Genomic DNA, 8,033 nt, shown 5'->3' with positions numbered 1-8,033 from the left:
CTCCTCTGAGTGGCCCTGCACTGATTGGGGGGCGGATTGGCTGTCCTTGCTGTGTCCCAGTGTTCCTCCAGTGTGCCCATCTCCCCCACTGCCACTGCTCCAAACACTTCCTATGGGATGGGCCCTGTGCTGGTCCCTTGTGTTGACTCACTGGCCTCTGAATGGTTCCCCTTTTTCAGTTGTTCTGGCTCCTCACTCCTGCATGGATCCATAGGAATTTTATTAGTGGTCTTGCTGTCCTGGGGGCCACCAAGGCCCTCTTCTCCCCTGCCACCTCCAAGCAACGCCATCTGAAGGGCACAGCTGTGGCTTCTGCCAGCTCCTGCTCCATGCGCTCAGCAGTTCCAGCCTCAAAGCGGCCATGGCCCAAAACACTCTGAGCAGTTTCTACTTTTTCTCATCATGACTTCTCCCCCTTCATGAACTCCACAGGTCTCTCTGCCTCTTCCCCTGAGCTCCAGCAGCCCCAGCTTGGTTGTTGTTACATTTTTATAGTTGTAAATTGGTTGGTTCAACACATAATTATACTACAAGGCTGAAATGCAATGGTAGAGATATATTCAGAGTATCATGGGGATTCAGAGTGGAATTCCAGATAAGCTGGGCTGTGAGGATCAGGGAAGGTGATAAGGACTGAATTGTATTCCCCAAGTTTCATGCATTAGAAGCTTCCTCCTCACTGTGACTGTTAAGAGGGTGGGGAATCCTGTTATGATAATTGAAAGGTGGGGCCTTGAAGAGGTGATTAGATTCTGAGGACCATGCCTAGTGAATGGATTAAAAATGGTGGCCATGGGCATGGTTCTGAGGGCTTTAAAAGGACCAACAGCACATGAGAGTCTCTCTCTCTGCTTCTCCATTTTTTGCCATGTGAGACCCCTGCTTTACTGTTGAGGAAGACCCTCACCAGATGAGTTCCCTGGACTTTGGACCTTCCAGCCTCCAAAGCTGTCTGTAATAAATTTTGTTTTCTTACCAAGTAACCAGTTCCAGGTATTTCATTATCAGCAACAGAAACGGACTAATACAGAAGGGTTTGGTGGGGGAGGATACCTCAGATTAATTTTAAAAGGTGGACTGAATTTAACTAGGTGAAGAGGGTTTCATGTGGGATGAAAAGAGGTAAAACTTTCCAGGTAGAGGGGACAGCACGAAGAGTCACACAAAGCTGAGAAATAGATGGTGTATTCTGATGTATTAATCACCTAGTGCTGCATAACAAACCACCCCAAACCTTAGTGGCTTGAAACAGTAAATACTGATTATCTCACATAGTTTCTGTGGGCTAGAAATCCAGGAGTGACTTATCAGGATGGTTCTGGCTCAGAATCTCCCGCGAGGTTGCAGTTGAGGTATCAACCAGAACTACATTCATCTGAAGGCTAGACTGGTGCTGAAAGATTTACTTTCAAGGTGGCCCACTCACACCTGGTGAGTTAGTGTTGTTGTCAAAAGGACTCCGTTCTTCACCACCTGGACCTCTCTCCATGTGGTGTTTGAGTGTCCTCACTCATGGCAGGCATCCACTCCCATCAACTGATCCAAGAGAGGTTGAGCTAGCCTCTGGTATCTCATGCCATCATTTACAATATCCTACTGGTCACACAGGCCAGCCCTATTCAATGTGGAAGGAACTACACAAGGGCATGGACACTAGGAGGCCGGCTGGGATCATGGGGGATGGCATTTTGGAGATTGACTACCACACCTAAAAAATGTCAAGTTCCAAATCAAAAATGGACAGAAATAGGCTACAGAGTTTGGAACTGTACTAGACCAGACAGGACTATGTGTCCCCAATTGAGAAGACTGGTTTAATCTGGTGGGTCAGTTGTTCTCAACCTTCATTCAGTGCACATCAGAATCATCTGGAGTGCTTGTTAGGACAGGATGTGGGGGCCTCCTCCTCAGAGTTTCTCATTCTGGTCTGGGGTTAGACCCATACTTGCATTTCTCACAAGTTGCAGGTACTGCTGCTGCTGGTGGTCTGCAGACTACAATTTGAGAACCACTGTGGTGGCGGAGTATTTTAGTCCATTTTGTGTTGCTATAACAGAAATACCTGAGACTGGGTACTTTATAAAGGAAGAGGTTTATTTGGCTTATGATTCTGGGACAGCTGCATCTGGCACGGGCCTCAGTCTGCTTCTACTCATGGTGGAAAAGTTGCAGGCAGCTGGTGGGTACAAGCAGATCACATGGTGAGAGGAAGTGAGAGAGGAGAGAGAGGAGAGAGAGAGAGAGAGAGAGGAGGTGCCAGGGTCTTTTAAACAATCAGCTCTCGTGGGAACTAATAGAGCGAGAACTCACTCACTACCCCCCTCCCCCAGGGAGAGCATTAATCCATTCATGAGGGATCCGCCCCCATGACTCAATCAGTTTCCAACACTGCCACACTGGAGATCAAATTTCCACATGAGTTTTGGAGGGGACAACACATCCAAACTCCATCAGGGAGGCAGATTTTAAGCAAGACAATGAAATGAACTGATTTTATTTTATATAACTCTTCCTGAGGATTTTGTGAAGAATAAATTTGTGTGGGCACCATTAAGAGGCTATCACAGCAGTGCATATAAGATGTCACTGCAACTTGAACTAGGACAAAAAGTATGCAAGACAGGAGAGGAAGGGTAAGAGAACTATTACAAACCCATCAATCAAGGGTTTGATGACTCCTTGGATTTGATGGGGGAGGAGGGATAGGTAGAGAAGAGTAGATGAGAAAGGAAGAAATTCATTAGTGCAACTCCCAGGTTTTGGTGTAGATAACTGGGTGTATGGTGTCAGCATCAATTGAGAAAAATAAATTACAGGGCGGGCAGCAGATTGATAGAGTGTGGGCATGTTGAGTGTAGTGTGAATATAAGACACTCAGCTGGAAATGGCCAGCAAAGAATTGGCTATACGAGATGGAAGCCTGGAGGGTACTTTGGGTAGAGACGTAGATTTCAGAATCATCAGCAAATAGGTAGTGATCCTGGGAATTGAAGCATTCACCCAGAGGAAAGAAGAGAAAGGAGCAAGGACTGAACGTTAGAGCTTTGCCGGGCATAGTTATCACCTAAGGATTCTATTAAAATGCAGATTCTGATTCAGCAGGGCTGCGGTGGGACTTGAGATTCCACATCTCCAGCAAGCTCCCATTGATGCTGAAGCCACTGGTCTGAGCAGCACTGTTGTAGTAAGAAGGTTCTAGAGGACCCTAGCACAAGAGGGGAGCAGAGGAGAGCAGAGAACATGCAGAAAGCCCCGCAGGACACAGACGGAGTCAGAGAACTACTAGGACAATCTGAAGAGAGTGTTATCACAGAAGCCAAGAGAATAGCTATTCCAGAAGTTTATGTGATTATTAGTATTAAATGCTTGGACAGGTTAGTGGAGGAGTTAGGAGGAGTTAGAGTGAATACTTCTAGTGAGTATAGACTATTATTGTGAAAAGTTTGAATGAAGTGAAGAGAAATGAGATGGGAATTCAGGATGGATGTGGGGTGAAGAGATGGCTTTAGTTTTTAATCATGAGAGAAATGAGACTCTCAAGTTTTACAGGCAGAGGGGATATAGCCAGTGAAGAGGGGAGCATGCAAGGGGTGGAGAATGTCCAGAGACAGAACCCAGCTTCAGAGAAGGAAGGAGGAGTTGAGATGGGTGAAGGGATGTTTCTGATCAGGAGAAAGAAAGAGAAGCTTCATCTCTTAGCTGTGGGTATTAGCGCCATAGAACTGGAAGACCACAGTGGCAGTGGTGTCCAGAGGTATAGCCCAATTAATGTCTCACAGTCCAAAATCCTAGAGAGACAGAGACTTGCCTTCCAGTCCATGTTCAAGGACAGTCAGGCCCTCCAGATCGGCTTCAGTTAATTCTCATCTACAGTAAAGTTTGAGGATCAGTGGCTTAAATAATAAAGTATAAATGTGCTGCTGAAAAGTTTTCTCCAAACAAGTGGTGGTCTGGGCATAGCACGTATGTTGTCTGTTAAAGCATGTTAACAGTGAGGCATAAACAATGCTATTAAGATCCAAAGGGGAAAAACTTTCTCTGGAGGAAGACAACTCACGTTTTCAGTGCAGATTCCTGGACTGCACTCTGTGACAGTGTTAAGAAGGCCAGGACCACTGCTGTGTGGAGCCCCCGTGCTCCCCCATGTGACTTCTCTCTCCTGTGCTGGCCCCTCCACCTGGCCTCTCTCTCCAGTAGAGTGGCTTGGCCTTCTTCATGGAAGCTCAGTAAAGCCTGGGCTCAGAAGTGAAAGCTGTTACTCACAGGCCCAACCCAGATTCAAGAGGAGGATACATAAACTGTACATGTTTACCCACCACAAGGGACTATCCCCTCATAGAAGGACTGGAATACTTGATGTCCTTTGGCCTACATTCTCTTTCTACTTATCTGATTGCAAACTGACAGCATTCTATACCTGCTCCCTCCACACATCTTACCTGATACACACTAAAGCAGACAGAATAAGTGCTATGTCCTGACCACTCATTTGGAAGAAATTTTTCAGCTGCACATTCATATTTCATTGTTTACACTAGTGATCCTCCAGCACTCAGGAATTTTGGTCCCAAGTCTGAAGCAGAGCACAGGAATGTGCACATAAACAAGTTCCCTAGGGGATTCTGATGCACGTGGGTTTCCTGGACCACATATGTAGGAAGGTTATTCTAGAACACTATTCTTTTAGGACTCACCAACATGGTCATGTTGATTTCATGGCTTCATTCTTAGATGTCATTTATTTCCTACTTCTTGAACTGTCAGAGATAAAACTGAACACTAGGTAAAGTGGTAAGGACAGATTTTAATCAGTAATATACTACTGCAATGGGAAAGAGGATCCAGTGTGAACTGAACTCACACTTGGGAGGATGGAGGGCTTAAGCAGAGTCAGAGAAGTAAAAAATTATAAAGCTTGGCTAGTGTAAATGCTGATTAGGCAAGTTGTGTTCTGTTAGCTGACAATTATCACAATCAGAATCCTCTCCTCCCAGAAACTGGAAACAGAGGCCCCATCCTTCCCAGTGAGTACATTTCAAAGGATTGGCTTTCAGGTCCTTGAGAAAGTGTTCTGTTAGCTGACAATTATCACAATCAGAATCCTCTCCTCCCAGAAACTGGAAACAGAGACCCCATCCTTCCCAGTGAGTACATTTCAAAGGATTGGCTTTCAGGTCCTTGAGAAAAACACTCTTGAGTTGGTGGATATACACATACATGTCAAAGGGACAGAGGAAGGATTCACAATTTTAAGCCTTTTTAGTAAATGCTCTAAGAAAAGAGGGAAGGGGGCCCGTGGTCAGGTGTTGGCTGGAACTGTAGTAAATTCTTTTGGCAGCCTTGAGCTTTCTCAGGCAGGCACTGTACGTGTGGAAAAGGCCATCCTGAGATGTGTTCCTGAGGTATTGGTAACTTAGTGTTTGTTTAGGTCGTTAAATGCGGAGGAAGATAGGGGGTGGGTGAAATAATTTGCACTGAAAGTCTGTAGTTTTTATACGTTTTGAGTCCTAGATGAGAAGAGGGCTCAGAGGAGCCAGGTTAGATTTTGGTCAAGGAGAGAATCTTTTTCAGACTCATGCTCTATTTTAGGTCTCCCAAACCCCATTTTAAGATTAGGAAACCAAGACATCAATAGATTAAATAATTTGTGCAAGGCAATAGAACTAGCCAGTAATAGAGTTGTGATTCAAACCAAGGTCTTTCTGACTGTAACGTCTGTCCCAGAGGTAGGAGAAGGAACTGGATGATTGTACTGGTCAAGATCCATGGAGGGTAAAAGAAAGGATATTCCATAAATGTGCAGTGACTGCAAAACTATTGAGTTTTATCTCTTAGTTTCAGTGTAAAATTTAGAGGAATTTTTAGCATAGTGATACATTTGACTTTAACATACCATTTTCTTACTTGGTGACTTAAATTTGGTAAAGACTTTTGTTTCTTCTTAAATGCATTCAATTTTTTTTTCAAGTTAATTCCTTCAGGACTTAATTAGGGTGCCAAACTTCTTTTTAAAATCACCTATCTCATGTCTATATCAGAATCTAACAACATAAACTTAAAACACTTTGAGCGTAACATTATGTATACATTTTTATCTAAAGAGAAACCTAAAAAGATAAGGACTTCAATAAAAGAGCTTAAACCGTTAACATTCAAAGACGTTAAATAATCCCTTTTTTAATGGTTTTTAATCCTTGGTGTTTAATTTAGTTTTTCCACATTATAGCGGGTGTCTGATCCTGATGTTTTTAATAGCTTCTACATTTTCAGTAAGTACTCTGCCCTCTCAAAATACATTCTTAATTACTCATGAGCTTCATGGAATCCTTGCTCTTTTGGTTTATATTCCCATTGTAGTTTTTTATTAGAAGAAACTCAAGGATAAACTGAAGGACTTGACCATAATTTCACTACCACAGTAGAAAAAAAATCATAGATCATAAATGGTCTGTTTAGTGAGAGAAATTTTCCTTGAACCTGTATTATTTTGTTGGAGAAAATAAATGATTTTTTTAAGGTTGCAATCTTTCTTAAGCAAAAGGGGTTAATCTATAATAGCATCAACATAATCATGAATAATTCATGCAGTCAATAAAAATGTAAAATAAATGATTTTTTTAAGGTTGCAATCTTTCTTAAGCAAAAGGGGTTAATCTATAATAGTATCAACATAATCATGAATAATTCATGCAGTCAATAAAAATGCATTCAGGGCCTACCTTCAAGCTGGCTTTACAGAGATTAAAAAGCCATTGTCCCTGTCCACAGAGAATTACAGTATGTTGGTTTTGTAGCTGCCTTTTGAATTTTTGAATTATTGCTGTTATTTGAGACTCCCTAGGCAGCCCAGCCTGGGAATACAAATGGTAGTCATCATAATATGAAACACTATAGTTTCACTGGTCTTGCTCCTAGTTGGTGACACAGGAACCTCAGTCATTTGTAAAATACTCTTGCAAATATTTCTGGGGATCCTCAGAGGTATCTGATACACATTGGCAAACAAGTCCATTCCTTTTGGACTCTGCCAATCATCTCCCTTTGCAGCCATTGTTGACCTGCTGTATGTAGTCTGTGCTGTCTGTGAGCTGCATGGCTGTTTGTGGCAAAGGTGGGGAGAACACCTTCCCCTTTTTGTTTCCTTTGTCCGGGTTCACAGTTATTTCATTTCAGGCAGATAAAACAACCCGAAAGATTCCCACAAATACCAAGAATTCTGGCTAAAATATAAAAACAAAACACAACTTTTTAAATGAATGGATGAGTTTGTAAGAAAGTAAAATAACTCCTGAGTCCTGGCAATAGACAGGGGAATATGTGGAAGAAACAAGAACTGGAATCATCAGTTTTAGGAATCTTTACAGATCCAGATGGCCAGAGCTTTGATTGCAGGGCTGAACGTCAAGATGGGGTGGGATGAGGAGGTTGAGAACGGAGGCTTGGGCTTGTGTAGAGAGGGCAGTTGGATCAATGATCACCCTAAATTAAGTTAGGACCCATGAAGAGCTACAATTTTTAAAATTTTTCATAAAAAGGAAGCAGACAGCAAATAAATTGTTCAGCCTGGAATCTGAGTGGATGTAAAAGTCTCCTTTGAGAATGTGTGGCCACAGCCTGATCCTTGTTGAACTAAAAGGAACTGAGGCTGAACATATAAAGCACAGGATGTACTGAGCCAATATGAAGATTGCAACTGGGGAAACACATAGCACGTCGCCCTCAGAAATGTGCTCCAAAGAGGGCCAGCAGAGCTAAGCATTTTATAATTATAAGAAGGGGGAGAATCGAAAGGGAGAGAGAGAAAACAGCCCCTCTTTAATCTCTTCATCAGTTTTTGTATTGGTCATACATACATATAGGTTTAGGATGGTTTCTAGGTTACATCCTGCAGAAAGGGATTTGGGGTGTGGGTTATAAGAAGCATCCTAGGTTATTTTATTACTTTCCTGGTGCCATCACATCTGCTTCTGTGTAAGAATAGTCTTATAATAACTTTTCCCAGGACATGGGACATGACTACAGATTTACCCCAC

Source organism: Galeopterus variegatus, unplaced genomic scaffold (genome assembly GCF_000696425.1).
Source record: "Galeopterus variegatus unplaced genomic scaffold, G_variegatus-3.0.2 Scaffold2392, whole genome shotgun sequence".
Lineage (NCBI taxonomy): Eukaryota > Metazoa > Chordata > Mammalia > Dermoptera > Cynocephalidae > Galeopterus > Galeopterus variegatus.
The sequence above is the reverse complement of the archived record's forward strand: the minus strand, read 5'-3'. Positions refer to the sequence as shown.